Source organism: Schistocerca piceifrons, chromosome X, assembly GCF_021461385.2.
Source record: "Schistocerca piceifrons isolate TAMUIC-IGC-003096 chromosome X, iqSchPice1.1, whole genome shotgun sequence".
NCBI lineage: Eukaryota > Metazoa > Arthropoda > Insecta > Orthoptera > Acrididae > Schistocerca > Schistocerca piceifrons.
In genome coordinates, this window is record NC_060149.1 from 207,295,795 (window position 1) to 207,312,685 (window position 16,891).

The window sequence follows — 16,891 nt, forward strand, 5'->3', positions numbered from 1 at the left end:
AGAACTGGCAGAACACTTACAAAGAACAACAGGTCTACTAAAGAGACTGCTTACACCATGTGCTGTGCCGTGTGGGATCCTCATGTGGTGGGATTGACGGATGACATCGAAAAAGTACAAAGAAGGGCAACTCGTTTTGTATTATCGCGAAATACAGCTGCAAAATACTAACGCGAATTCTTTACAGATGAATGGAAAAACTGGTAAAAGCCGACCTCGGGGAAGATCAGTTTGGATTCTGTGGAAATGTTGGAACACGTGAGACAATACTGACCCTATGACTTATCTTAGAAGCAAGATTGGAATACTCTTTCAAATTCTGAAGGTGGCAGGGGTAAAATAGTGAGCGAAAGGCTATTTACAATTTGTACAAAAACCAGATGGCAGTTACAAGAATCGAGGGGCACAAAAGGGAAGCAGTGGTTGGGAAGGGAGTGAGACAGGGTTGTAGCCTCTCCCCGATGCTATTCATTCTGTATATTGAGCAAGCAGTAAAGGAAACAAAAGTTCGGAGTAGGTATTAAAATCCATGGAGAAGAAATAAAAACTTTGAGGTTCCCCGATGATATTGTTATTCTGTCAGAGATGGCAAAGGACCTGGAAGAGCAGTTGAACGGATGCACAGTGTCTTGAAAGGAGGATATAAGATGAACATCAACAAAAGCAAAACGAGGATAATGGAAGTAGTCGAATTACGTCTGGTGATGCTTTTGGGAATTACATTAGGAAATGAGACACTTAAAGTAGTAAAGGAGTTTTGCTATTTAGGGAGTAAAATAACTAATGATGGTCGAAGTAGAGAGGATATAAAATGTAGACTGGCAATGGCAAGGAAAGCGTTTCTGAAGAAAAGAAAATTCGTTAACATAGAGTATTGATTTGTCAGGAAGTCGTTTCTGAAAGTATTTGTATGGAGTGTAGCCATGCATGGAAGTGAAACGTGGACGATAAATAGTTTAGACAAGAAGAGAATAGAAGCTTTCGAAATTTGGTGCTACATAAGAATGAGGTATTGAATTGAATTGGGGAGAAGAGGAGTTTGTGGCACAACTTGACTAGAAGAAGGGATCGGTTAGTAGGGCATGTTCTGAGGCATCAAGGGATCCCCAATTTAGTACTGGAGGGCAGTGTGGAGGGTAAAAATCGTAGAGGGAGACCAAGAGATGAATACACTAAGCAGATTCAGAAGGATGTAGGCTGCAGTAGGTACTGGGAGATGAAGAAGCTTGCACAGGACAGAGTCGCATGGAGAACTGCATCAAACCATTCTCAGGACTGAAGACCACAACACAACAGGGGAGATAGTGCCAAATGCGATTTTCGTTGCGATGGGATCTTCTGATGAAATTTCAATCACCAGTTTTCTCCTCCGATTGCGAAAACATTGTATTGGCACCGACCTACATAGGGAGAATGATCATCACGATAAAATAAATCAGGGCTCGCACAGAAAAATTTAAGTGCTCGTTGTTCCCCGCGCCCCGTTCCGGAGTGGAACGGCAGAGAGACAGTTTGAAGTTGGTTCATTAAACCCTCTGCCAAGCACTTTATTGTGGATGGAAGAGTAATCACGTAGATGTAGATCATCTTGCAGACATTTATTTAAGGAACTAGGGATATTCACAGTACCTTTACAAGACACAGATTCACTTACGAAATTTGTTGTTAGCAATCCATCCCTATTCAAAAATAGTAGCAAGGTGCATAGATACAACACTAAAAGAAAGGATGATCTTCACTTGTCTGGCTTAAATCTGAGTTTAGCACAGAAAGGAGTGAATTATGCTGGCACAAAAACCTATGCTCATTTGTCAAATAGCATTAAAAGTATGACAGATTGCCAACCAACATTTAAAAACAAATTAAAAGAATTTGATGACGGCTTCTTCTACTCAATAGAGGAATTTTAAGACATGAAATACTACAGTAAAAAGAAAAAAAGTGTTGTGTGAAGAAAATATATTAATCTGACACGTCTCACTTCGTTACGAAATGTTCCAGTCATGGTGTATGGAACAAGTATTAATGTAATGTAACTTTAATATTACACTGTTTACTTCGCGGCTAGCGATCACATAGGTAGCAATCGTGGTCGCATCCATTTTTGTGTATTCATGTGAAACAGTGCTCATAATATAATTAGTTGCCATGTACTTGGGTGAAACCATGCATCATTTACGGAGCTGTGAAAAGTCTGGTGATCAGTGCGATTGCTTACCCAGAGGACGAAAAAGAACAGGGCGCGAGCAGTTACGTATTACAGCCAGTAAAGAGAACTTCTGAATGTCTGGGTATTATTGTGAAGGGAATTTCGAGTAGAGATGGGTCGTTCGCAAACTATCGGGTCCAAAGGAATGGTTCACCAAGATTAACGGAACGAGCAAGGAAAGAATTCTAAGGAACGGTCTTTCATAGTTCACTTTGGTCGCGGCTTACAGTTCCTGCGAAAGGGAAATGGTCGGTCTCATTCCAGCCTCAGTCCTATTCCCGTCTGCCTCGGCCGGACTCGTCCTTCGCGTGGCCACTCGTCACAGTTCCACTCCTGACTGCTCATAGTTCAGTATTGAGTTGTTAGTTCGGTTTGCTTTACACGCCCATTCTAGATCTGTTTCAAACCTTTCTTGAACTCCGAACTTCTGGTTATTTTCGTATTCTATTCAGCGTCCACGATTGGTAATTAAAATGTATTTTATAATTACGTAAATTACATGGTATGTAATACATCTTTTCAGGTAACAAAACGGCATATCAGCTTGCTTCACTATTTCGATAAACAGCAGAAGAATACTTGTAAAAATGCAAGATTTTTTTGTTATTACACATGCAAAGGACGTCGACACAGCACACACACACGAGTGGCCATTTTCGTTTTTTTTTTTTTTTTTTTTGGTCCAAGGTAAAAGAGCATGTTAATTACTATGGAAGGCAGACCGACTTACAACTGAATGAAGCCCGCACTTCATAATCTAGTGTATGGTGTCACATTTTATAAAGAGAATATGATAACTCCTACAATATTTTTTTAGTGGTACAGGGTGGCACACGAGAAATCGGCCCCGAGTATTAGACTCCTCATTGTCGTTTACCAATAGTCATCTATTGTTTCGAAGTAGTTCTGTATTAGCTTATTTATTTCCCCACTGCCTAATTATTACGTGTGTATCTATTCTGCTCACAGCGGTCAACAACTCGTGCGTAATTGGCGAGCAGCCTGCACTCGAAGCAGGTTTTTCATGCACCACCTTATATTATTTTCCTGCGATCAGCCACATAACGCTATTGTTAGCTAAACGAGATGTTTTGCAGAATTATGAAAATTGCAAGTGTGTGAGAATTCTGTTATGAACAAAAACTCTGTACTCCAGGAGGGGTGGGGAGGGCAGGGGAGGGAAGTGCCCCCTCTTGGCGCCTTCCATCTTCAGTCACCTATGCTACTAATTTTCAGTATTTGACAAGAACCATATACCACACACAATGAATGGTGAACGAATAAAATTAACGGTTCCCAAAAGAGAGCGATCACCAGTGAACTAGGTCCCAAGGATGAACGACTTTGCCCATCTCTAAGTTCGCGAGAGTATATATTATCACCAGAAATAGTTCTGGCGTGCAACAGAAGTTTGTATTGGACAAGTTTACACAAAGAGTCATAAGGAGAAAAATCCAATGGACGAGTATACACAAGGAGTCATAGGAACAAAAATCCATTACTTCAGTGTGGGAAAAGCAGTTTCTAACAGTGACAGCCATGTTGGAAGAGTTGAAGATTGAAGTGGAAGAGTTTCCTGATATGAGTGAAATAACCCTTTGGCGTGCTGTTCGAAAATCGGGCTTCAGATACAAAAAGTTAAAGAAACGTGTACTGATGACAAACAACCAAGTGGTAGCAGGAAAGAGAGTTCTTGGGTGGAAATAACACTTGCGCAACACTGGACGGACTATTTATTACACTGAAGAGGGGTGATGTGGTGCAAATCATTTCAGCAAGTGAAGTTGGCAGGAAGAAAAAACGGCTTATGCATAAAAAACGTATAGGGTTGTTACAGAGGAAGTGTTAGAGAGTGGAATAGCTGGAAAAAGTAATTAAAACACTGCTCTGTTCTGGAAAAAAGGACTACAATGTGCCACGTTGGGAACGAAGATGGGTTCCTGCAAAATGCTGGCTTACGTTTTATTGGACGAAAAGGAGGTGCAGATTACCATTCTGAAATAAATGCCAGAGACTACTGAGATTGGTTTAGGAGTGTTCTCGAAAAATTACGAGACAAAGGTGTGATTGTTTTAGATCAGGCTCCGTTTCGCAGACGAAAAATCCAGTATTTCGAAATCCATGTACGAACTTAAGAAAGGAGGCTATTATTGAACGGATGGAAAGCAATAATATAGAGCTTCCATCTAATACCACATCATACAAGGAATTTACTGAAGCTGGCCTGTTGGAACACGTGTGACCGCACCTCAGGGTGCAGGAATAGCTTTTGGAAAGTATATTGCAATCAGTGGACAAGGAAATTAAAATTATGTGGCTGCCTGTGGTGCACTGCAAATTGGACGCCATTGAACGTATTTGGGCATTTGTCGAGAACAAGGTGGCAAGGGAGAGCAAAAATCTTAAAATCAGTGATACTTTACAGTTGTGTCGTTCCCCCTCTAGAAAATTTTCCCCAAGTGTCTAGAGGAATTCAGTGTGTATTGTGCACGAACTCACAGTTCTGCATAAAGAGCCCACTGTCTTGACATGGCAATAGAACCAATGTTGACCCAAGTAGATGACTGCAATAGCAGCAGTGAGACCTCAGCCAACAGTGAACGGGATTAAGTAGAAGTTAGTTTTGAGTCATCATTCTTTACTACAAATTTTTTTCAAGCTAATCGACTTTTTCATTTACTGTTGAAATGGGATATACTGTTGTGGTGGTGGTGGTGGTGGTGGTGGTGGTGGTGGTGGTGGTGGTGGTGGTCTTCAGTCCAGAGACTGGTTTGATGCAGCTCTCCATGCTACTCTATCCTGTGCAAGCTTCTTCATCTCCCAGTACCTACTGCAACCTACATCCTTCTGTATCTGTTTAGTGTATTCATCTCTTGGTCTCCCTCTACGATTTTTACCCTCCACGATGCCCTCCAATGCTAAATTGGTGATCCCTTGATGCCTCAGAACATGTCCTACAAACAGATCCCTTCTTCTGGTCAAGTTGTGCCACAAACTTCTCTTCTCCCCAATCCTATTCAATACTTCCTCATTAGTTATGTGATCTACCCATCTAATCTTCAGCATTCATCTATAGCACCACATTTCGAAAGCTTCTATTCTCTTCTTGTCCAAACTATTTATCGTCCGTGTTTCACTTGCATACTTGGCTACACTCCATACAAATACTTTCAGAAACGACTTCCTGACACTTAAATCAATACTCGATGTTAACAAATTTCTCTTCTTCAGAAACGCTTTCCTTGCCATTGCCAGTCTACATTGTATATCCTCTCTGCTTTGACCGTCATCAGTTACTTTGCTCCCCAAGTAGCAAAACTCCTTGACTACTTTAAGCGTCTCATTTCCTGATCTAATACCCTCAGCGTCACCCGACTTAATTAGACTACATTCCATTATCCTTGTTTTGCTTTTGTTGATGTTCATCTTATATCCTCCTTTCAAGACACTATCCATTCCATTCAACTGCTCTTCCAAGTCCTTTGCTGTCTCTGACAGAATTACAATGTCATCGGCGAACCTCAAAGTTTTTATTTCTTCTCCATGAATTTTAATACCTACTCCGAATTTTTCTTTTGTTTCCTTTACTGCTTGCTCAATATACAGATTGAACAACATCGGGGAGAGGCTACAACCCTGTCTCACTCCCTTCCCAACCATTGCTTCCGTTTGATGTCCCTCGACTCTTATAGCCGCCATCTGGTTTCTGTACAAATTGTAAATAGCTTTCCGCTCCCTGTATTTTACCCCTGCCACCTTCAGAGTTTGAAAGAGAGTATTCCAGTCAACATTGTCAAAAGCTTTCTCTAAGTCTACAAATGCTAGGAACGTAGGTTTGTCTTTCCTTAATCTAGCTTCTAAGATCAGTCGTAGGGTCAGTATTGCCTCACGTGTTCCAATATTTCTATGGAATTCAAACTGATCTTCCCTAAGGTCGGCTTCTACTAGTTTTTCCATTCGTCTGTAAAGAATTCGTGTTAGTATTTTGCAGCTGTGACTTATTAAACTGATAGTTCGGTAATTTTCACATCTGTCAACACCTGCTTTCTTTGTGATTGGAATTATTATATTCTTCTTGAAGTCTGAGGGTATTTCGCCTGTCTCATACATCTTGCTCACCAGATGGTAGAGTTTTATCAGGACTGGCTCTCCCAATGCTGTCAGTAGTTCTAACGGAATGTTGTCTACTCCCGGAGCTTTTTTGCGACTCAGGTCTTTCAGTGCTCTGTCAAACTCCTCACTCAGTATCATATCTCCCATATCATCTTCATCTACATCCTCTTCCATTTCCCTAATATTGTCCTCAAGAACATCGCCCTTGTATAGACCCTCTATATACTCCTTCCACCTTTCTGCTTTTCCTTCTTTGCTTAGAACTGGGTTTCCATCTGAGCTCTTGATATTTATACAAGTGGCTCTCTTTTCTCCAAAGGTCTCTTTAATTTTCCTGTTGGCAGTATCTATCTTACCACGAGTGACATCCTTACATTTGTCCTCTAGCCATCCCTGCTTAGCCATTTTGCACTTCCTGTCGATCTCATTTTTGAGACGTTTGTATTCCTTTTTGCCTGCTTCATTTACTGCATTTTTATATTTTCTCCTTTCATCAATTAAATGCAATATTTCTTCTGTTACTTAAGGATTTCTACTAGCCCTCATCTTTTTACCTACTTGCTCCTCTGCTGCCTTCACCACTTCATCCCTCAAAGCTACCCATTCTTCTTCTACTGTATTTCTTTCCCCCATTCCAGTCAATTGTTCCCTTATTCTCTCCCTGAAACTTTGTACAACCTCTGGTTCTTTCAGTTTATCCAGGTCCCATCTCCTTAAATACCCAACTTTTTTCAGTTTCTTCAGTTTTAATCTACAGTTCATAACCATTAGATTGTGGTCAGAGTCCACATCTGCCCCTGGAAATGTCTTTCAATTTAAAAGTTGGTTCCTAAATCTCTGTCTTACAATTATATAGTTTATCTGAAACCTGTCAGTATCTCCAGGCTTCTTCCATGTATACAATCTTCTTTTATGATTCTTGAACAAAGTGTTAGCTATGATTAGGTTGTGCTCTGTGCAAAATTCTACCAGGCGGCTTCCTCTTTCGTTTCTTACCCACAATCCATATTCACCTACTACGTTTCCTTCTCTCCCTTTTCCTACTGACGAATTCCAGTCACCCGCAACTATTAGATTTTCATCTCCCTTCACTATGTGAATAATTTCTTTTATTTCATCATACATTTCTTCAATTTCTTCATCATCTGCAGAGCTAGTTGGCATATAAACTTGTACTACTGTGGTAGGCGTGGGCTTCGTATCTATCTTGGCCACAATAATGCGTTCACTATGCTGTTTGTAGTAGCTTACCCGCATTCCTATTTTTCTATTCATTATTAAACCTACTCCTGCATTACCCTTATTTGATTTTGTGTTTATAACCCTGTAGTCACCTGACCAGAAGTCTTGCTCCTCCTGCCACCGAACTTCACTAATTCCCACTATATCTAACTTTAACCTATCCATTTCCTTTTTTAAATTTTCTGACCTACCTGCCTGATTAAGGGATTTGACATTCCACGCTCCGATCTGTAGAACGCCAGTTTTCTTTCTCCTGATATTGACGTCCTCTCGAGTAGTCCCCGCCCGGAGATCCAAATGGGGGACTATTTTACCTCCGGAATGTTTTACCCAAGAGGATGCCATCATCATTTAACCATACAGTAAAGCTGCATGCCCTCGGGAAAAATTACGGCTGTAGTTTCCCCTTGCTTTCAGTCGTTCGCAGTACCAGCACAGTAAGGCCGTTTTGGTTAGTGTTACAAGGCCAGATCAGTCAATCATCCAGACTGTTGCGTCTGCAACTCCTGAAAAGGCTGCTGCCCCTTTTCAAGAACCACACGTTTGTCTGGCCTCTCAACAGATACCCCTCCGTTGTGGTTGCACCTACGGTACGGCCATCTGTATCGCTGAGGCATGCAAGCCTCCCCACCAACGGCGAGGTCCATGGTTCATTGGGGGTAGAGGGATATACTGATGTCCATGTATTGTGAGCTGCTTGCATGTCTATCATTTTTTGCAATTTTCTATGTAATTTCCCCTCCACTCGCAACAAAAACTGAACGTGGCAATGCTGTACTGGAACATAACTAAGAAGTTGCCATTCTTCACTGAACAGGTGCTTATGACGCATCGAAACAGTGGCGGCGCGCTGGTGTGAGAACTGCACTCCACCACATCCTCTGATATAAAGCAGCTACCAATACAGTTGTCTTCCAAACCCTTTAACTAACCAACACAGGGAGTGTTCATAGTAAAGACATATGACGTAAAAAAACAGAAGTCCACGCTTAACATCAGTACCTTCTGTCACAAAAGGTACAACAGTAATCTCAACCACAGAATCACAGATTTGACATAGTGATAAAACGAGTTACCAGAAAATAACGAAAATCCGCCTGTAAATGGGACAAGATTGTATCTTTAATCTGTGCTAAGGGAATGTTTCTCTGATTTTTATGCATCCTGAGTAAGATTCCCTGGAAAGAGCTAGCAAAAGCACGGTGTCTCTTAAATATTACGACATATGTCACCCCCATTTCGACTAAGGTGTAATATTCGTACACTAAATAAGAGTACACATGACCACAATTCCAGCAAGGTATAGCATGACGATGTTCGTAATGCAACGTGACCAGAATATGAGCTTGAAGTCAGGGGTCAACCATTACAAAATGAATAAAAGTGTATGCACTCACTATGAGCCAATCACTATCTGTCTACGTCTTCTAAACATAATCAGAATGAGGCTTAAAATTCTTGAAATCTCCCAGCTTCACTACTATAAACTTTGGGAATAATATACACTCAGAATGAGATTTTCACTCTGCAGCGGAGTGTGCATATCAGCGCACACTCCGCTGCAGAGTGAAAATCTCATTCTGGAAACATCCCGCAGGCTGTGGCTAGGCCATGTCTCCGCAATATCCTTTCTTTCAGGAGTGCTAGTTCTGCAAGGTTCGCAGGAGAGGTTCTGTAAAGTTTGGAAGGTAGGAGACGAGATACTGGCAGAAGTAAAGCTATGGGTACCGGGCGTGAGTCGTCCTTCGGTGGCTCAGATGGTAGAGCGCTTGCCCACAAAAGGCAAAGGTCCCGAGTTCGAGTCTCGGTCGGGCACACAGTTTTAACCTGCCAGGAAGTTTCAATATACACTCAGCTGAAACTAATCAATTCCTAACTGCGTAAAACCAAAAATTATGAAAATTGTGAAACATAATCTAAGAATACACTGTGGACTGAAAATAGCTTTAAAACTGTTTTGTGAGTACCAAGTGCAGACAAATAGAAATGTTGCAGAATTTCTGTTCCAGACCCAGACTTATAGGATCACAAATGAAAATGGAGATAATTAAAAAAATTAAGGCATGTAAACGAAATATTTTATCAAGAATAGATGATTTTCAAGCTCTTGGAGCTTGATGGACATTAAACAGAATTATTGAACTTCATTTAGGAATTAAGTCATGTTCCATTGAGAAGATCAACTCACATTGAATTACCAGATAACATAAAAAGTAAAAAACATGTATTAAAGTAAAATATAAAGATCAAAAATTTTTTGTGACCAATAAAAATCTGCATTATATCATGTAGATAAAAATTTGGGAAGAGTAACAAAACATAAGTGTTGGTTCAATCAGAAACTTGAAAATTTTGAATTTCCTGTAGTGGTTGATCATATCCTAAAAATTGAGAACAGAATTAATATATCTATTAATGTTTATTCATTGACGAAAAATTACAAATTAAGAAATGTAAAATGAAACATGTACCTCTCCTTTATTTCAAAAACGAAAATAATTCACACTATTGTTACAGAAAAAGTTTACCCCAACTTGTTTCAAGTCAAATTACTAAAGACAAAGAAGAAATGTTTGTGACTGATTTTCTTTCGTTTCAATACTTAGGAAAAATTAGATGGACATACGAAAAATTGCTTCATTAGCAAACCATTAAAAGCAGATAGGCCACAAAAAGGTTCAGATGTTAGTTTTAAAAATTATCAGCATACACATGAAGTTCAATTTGTTGTTCATGCAGAAGATCGACAACTGCAAACAAAATCAATAAAGATTATGTACAATGAAAGACCAAAAGCATGAACCAAGTGGATTTTGTTATTATATTAAATGTATAAATCAGCATCATAGATGTGTTCTTTATAGAGGACCAAATTGCCATAACAAATTTATTGAATGTATTAAAAAAGAAATTGAACAAATTCGAAAAATTTATTTGCAAGTTGAAGAAATGAGTACTCTAACTTCTGAAGAACAATCAAGACATAGAAAAATCTAAAGTTTGTATACTGCATGGATGCATTATACAAGAAATATGGTTTGTTGTCATGATCATTTGACGGAAAATATATCAATCCATTGTATAGTAACTGTAATTTATAGTTAAAACATCCTAGTTTTATACCAATCTATTTACAGAATTTATCTGGATATGATTCTCATTTGTTTGTGAAAGAGTTTAGTTATGATAATAAAGACATAGATTTAATACCAAACAAAGAAGATAGATAGCTTAGTTTTGGAAAGAAGACAATCAATGAAGATGAGATTTATTAACACGTCTAAATTTGACTCCTTCACTTGACAAACTTCCATCAAATCTAAAAAAGGATCAAATGAAAAACATTAGAAAATCTTACTCAGAAGAGTTATTCAATCTAGTGATCAGGAAATGTGTTTATCCATATGATTACATGGATTCCTGGGAAAAATTTGAAGTAACACAATTACCAACAAGAGAATTTTACAACAAAATGAAGACTGCAGAATAAGTGGTGCAGATTATAAACATTCAAAAACAGTTAGGGAAAAATTTAGTGTGAAAAGTCTTGTTGACTATCGCGATTTACATCTTAAAACTGATGTACTGTTGTTGTGTGGTATGTATGAAAATTTAAAAAAAAATTTGCATAAATGCTTATGATTTAGATTCATATTGGTATTTTACTGCACCTGGTTTATCTTTTGATGCAATGTTGAAAATGACTAAAAAACCACTTGATTTATTACATGATCATGAGTCTTGTTGTCAAAAAAGGAAGAAGAGGAGGAATATCCCAATGTTGTCCAAGATATGTAAAAGCTAGTAATAAATACTTGAAAGATTTTGATGACGACAAAATATCGAGTTGTTTAGCATATTTAGAGGCAAACAATTCATATGCTTATGCTATGAGTCAGTATTTGCCATATTCTGGATTTGAATGGGACGAACAAAATAATTTTGATTGATCTGAAAGCCTGAGTGCGAAGTGTAATTGTATAAAAATAAGTGAAATATCAGTTACAACTAAAATTGGATATATTTTTGAAGTACATTTAGAATATCTGAAAGAGCTACATGGTATATATATATATATATATATATATATATATATATATATATATATATATATATATATATAAAGGTTTACCACTAACTTCTGAAAATAAAATTGTGCCAGGAACTAAAGAAAGCAAGTTGTTTACTACTGTGAATTGCAAACATAAATATGTAGATCATTATAGAAATATTAAACAATATTTATCTCTTGGAATGAAATTAACAAAAATACAGATTTTTAAAATTTAATCTGTCAGATTGTTTGCAGAAATATGTGCATTTGAATACTGAAATGAGGACCAAGGCTACAAATGACTTTCAGAAAGATTCCTATAAATTGATGAATAATTCTGTGTTTGGCAAGACAATGGAAAATATTAGAAATAGAGTCGATATAAAATTAGTATCAGATGGAGAAAATGTGATAAATTAATAGCAAAGGCAAACTTAAAAGAAGAACTATATTTAATGAAAATCTTGTAGCCATCCATATGAATAAGGCAAAAATCACATTTAATAAGCCTATCTATGTTGGAATGGGCATACTCGATTTATCTAAAGAATTGGTGTACGATTTTCACTATCGAATAATGAAACCGAAATATGGAGAAAATATTGTGTTATCAATATGCAGACAGTTACATTTACAGTATTGAAACTGAGAGTTTTTATGAGGACATGAAATCAATGATTAATTACTTTGATACCAGTCATTATCCAACAGACAATATTTATGGAATTGCACAAGTAAAAAAGAAAGTTGTAGGAAAAATGAAAGATGAATGTAATGGGAAAATAGTGGAAGAATTCTGAGCTTTAAGAACAAAAATCTATGTTTATGAAGTTGTTGATAAAATAGAGAATAAAATCTAAAGGAGCTAAGAAATGTGTTCTTAAAATAGAACAAGTTTAGAAGATTGTAAAGATTGTTTATTTAACAATATAGAACAGTACAGAAGAATTAATATGATTTTAAGTGAAACCACAAAATATACACAGTTGCAATAACCAAGAAAGCATCGAGCCCTCATTATAATGAAAGATATGTTTTGGAAAATAAAATAGATACATTACCATATGGATGTTACTCATTATTGCCATCTTCATAATAATCAGGATAATCTGCACTGCTTCTTCTTCAAAAAATACAGAAATCATTTCTATCTCTTCAACAGTATAAACTCTTGTATTTTTGTTGTATGCTGAGTCCACTTATAATATATAAAATTTAATAGTAAAAAATAAAATAATTGTTTTTCTCTTAAATGTTTTCTAAACAAATGGAGACGCCAATCAAGAAGCTCAACAATGCAAATGTCTCAAAATAGATTAAAAACATAAGTGAGTTAGAGATAAATGTTTTATGTAATGTTACTGGATGTGAATAATTAAACACTACATTTGGAGAAGAAATTTTGTATGGAGCTTAATGAGTTTAAGATTACTTTACCCGACAGATTTTCTAAATTGATTACTAGTTGGGATTTTGAATTTATTGGAAATGAACAGGTGAAATTGAGATATAAAAGGATGAAGAAATTTAAAAATAAAAATGAATTTCTTGATATTTCTTGATGTTGTGAAGTTTTAAATTCTTATTCAATTTATAATCTCTAAATGGACACTACCATACACCTAAAACATATTACTGAATTTCATAAAGATATATCGTCGATGAAGAAACAATACCGTGTAACTGACAAATTGCCGATTTTTTATTTTTCAGTCAGATGATGTCGTTGACCAAACGCGCATCTGCTCTTAACGCCATAATGCCGAATTTTTAATTATTCACTATGAAAAAATTATCTAAAACAATACCGCGTATGTGACACAACAAATAAATAGATGGCAATACCGCGAAACTGTAGAGAATTAAATACCGCGCATCTACAATCTATGGATCCTGTAAACAATACCACTTAAATACAAAATCGCGCGCAGCCACAGTACATTGTTACTGCCTTAATACGTATTTAACAGTGCTCGAAAGTGGTTTCATGCTTGTAGCTTCATTTCTGACAATGGACAGCGATATAGATGACGGTGCTTTTACTGAAGAAGAAATTGTTTCTCAGCTTAAATCAGCTTATGAAAGCGGAGAATAGTTCCTGAGAGGGACAGACAGCAGTAAGAAAATTGTTTTATTATTCACCTTTTAATGTTAGTAGCACCACAAGTTTCTTATTGTGATATAAATCAGAACGCCCCCACTTTACTCGTTCTGTGCTTTATTCATTTCTGCCAAAGATTTCTAGACTGTCCACTTTCTTGTAGGATCTCCCGTAAATGCAGAACAAATAACAGGCGAGAAAAGTCGTAACGCTGAAGTTACATTTACCGAAGATGAATTAATTTCGTATATGGGGTTCTCGGTTATTGTTCCTACAACATCTAATGATGCAGGTAAATTTTCTTGGGATTATTGTTAGTAGTATTAATGATGCCGTTGTTCTCATAAATACATGAATTTGAGCTTCATCTTTGTCTGCTTAAATTAATTTATAAATATTTTTCCATCTAGAAACTTCAGTGGCTTTATCCAACAATGCTCAAAATGAAACCACAGTCACAGTTTCCATTAGAGACGACAGTACTTCACACTCATTGCTATGCAATGGTGCTCATTGTTTGCCAAACACTCTGGATAAATTATCGGAAGATCACGGGTGCAAAAATGATACTCACAGTGAAGGCCAAGAATTATATGGTGATGTAAGCAGCGACAGGAAAAGGAAGTCTAAACCACATCCTGAAGATTGGAAGAAAAATACCAATAAAATTCTGAGAATGCGTGGACAGGCGTATACTGGATACAAAAGAAGTCGAATTGGTAAAATCACTCATGATGCTCCAAGAGAAGCAGGAAAATTAGGTCCAACATGTACTTCGAAGATGTGCCAGAAATCAGTCCAAAGGAAGTGTCATCAGTTTTCTGCTGATGATAGGTAGGCAGTATTTAACACATTTTGGGAAATGATGTCATGGGATCAGAGGAAAGTTTACGTAATCAACCTTGTGGACGTAATTCCAACCAAACGTCCAGGGAAGAACACTGGCGAATCCAGGAGAAAAGGGACGCTCATTTATCATTTGAAAAATGAGCTGCGGAAACATGAAGTATGCAAAAAGATGTTTCTCAATACTCTTGGGATTAAAGAATGGACTGTCCGATATTGACTGGGTAATTCCACACATGGGATAAGTCCTGATACAGAATCGTCACGACCGCGAATCAAACAGACGAAGAAGAAAGATGAGAGAACCTTCATTAAAGAATTCCTGGACTGTCTTCCGTCGCATTACTGCAGGAAATCCTCTTGAAGTTGTACCTTGAGCCTATTTTACAATCCAAACAACAGCTGTATGGGCTCTATGTGGAAAAATGTCATGCGGAGAAGGTTTCGCCACTAAGTCGGGCTACCTTTAACTTGATTTTAGAAGATGGTAATATTAGCTTATTTTCCCCAAAGAAAGACCAGTGCGACTTGTGTTGTAGTTAAAGGCTTGGTAACTTGAGTGAAGACGTGTGGAAGCAACACACAGAACGGAAAGAGCAGACAAGGATGCAAAAAGATGCTGACAAGAAAGAAGCTCAGCAGAAGCTCTGCTCAGTGTACACCATGGACTTACAGGCCGTGAAAGTGGCTCCATTTATAAGTGCAAGTGCAGTTTATTATAAAACAAAGTTGGCTGTTCATAACTTTACAATGTATAATTTAGAAACTCGTGATGCAGTATGTTACTGGATCGATGAAACGCAAGGTGATTTGGTTGCATCATGTTTTGCCTCATGCATCGTGGGCACCCTTTCCAGAACGATTAAGGAAAATCCCTTTCAAGTCATTCTGTATTCTGACGGCTGACATCAGAACAGAAATGTGATATTATCAAATGCTCTTTTAAGATTAGCAATGGATACTGGAGTATTGATTACACAAAAGTTTTTGGAGAAAGCCCATACCTCAGATGGAATGTGACTCAGTTCACAGTTGCATTGAGTGCAAGCTTAAAGAACATGAAGTTACACTTCCTAGACAATGCGCTATGGTATCTAAAGAAGCGAGAAAAAAGCCACAGCCATATGAAACCGATCGCCTAGATTATTCCTTTTTCATCTACTACACAGAGAAAAGTTTGTGGCTGTACGACTCAACTAGGATTGAAAGAGCTGTAAAAACTGAGCCTACAGTTACCGATCTGAGTGCGCCACAGTACCGCCCAAATGGTATTATTTACTACGAGTGTTCATTCAACTAGATGTGGCAAGAATTACCGAGGCGTCCGTGGAAAATTCTTGGAGATGTTTGCTTCCAGAAACTATACAAGGAAAGACTGAAAATCAAGAAATCCAAATGGGATTTACAACAACTTAAATCTGTTCTTCCTAAAGATTGTCATAGTTATTATGACAACATTTCTTATGAATGAAAATTATCGCAGAGGTAACTGTGTGACGAGTATCAGTGCAGTGTAATTCTCTGTTGCTGCTTTGAGTGACGTTTAGGATTTTTCGTGGAGAAATGTGCAGACATTAATGGAACTATGTAAACAGTATATTTATTTAATATGTTTCTATAAAATATTTCAATAAAAATGATTAATGCTCCAAAACATGTTATTACTAGCTTTCTCAGCACCAAATACCAACGTAAATGTGTCAAGTCGTGCTGGGAGACTCACAAACTAATACCAAAAATGGTTCAAATGGCTCTGAGCACTATGGGACTTAACATCTGAGGTCATCAGTCCCCTAGAACTTAGAACTACTTAAACCTCACTAACCTAAGGACATCACACACATCCATGCTCGAGGCAGGATTCGAACCTGCGACTGTCGTGGCTGAGCAGTTTCAGATTGAAGCGCCTAGAACCGCTTGGCCACACTTACCGGCAAACAAATACCGCGTAAGTAACAGATCATGGCATAAATACCGAGACAATTCCGCGTATGTGCCATAATTAAGCTTTCTAAAGCGTATTTTTTTCGTTTCACGTTTTTATTTGATCCAATATTTCCTTGTAGTGGTAAAATGCAAATTTAGCGCAGCTGTGAAGTGTATTAGGCATTTTACGCAGTTTTTTTGTCTCTTGTGTAAAATTCTTATTTTGCTACTTACACGGTATTGTTTCTTCACCGACGATATATCAAAATGATGGACATCGAAATAAGTGTAGTGAATGTGTGTATCATGACCAAAGAATTAGAGTTACATGTAAATGTGGTAAAACTGTAAACAGACCTTATTTAAAAAGACAGGAACAAACTGCTTTTCACAAAAATCT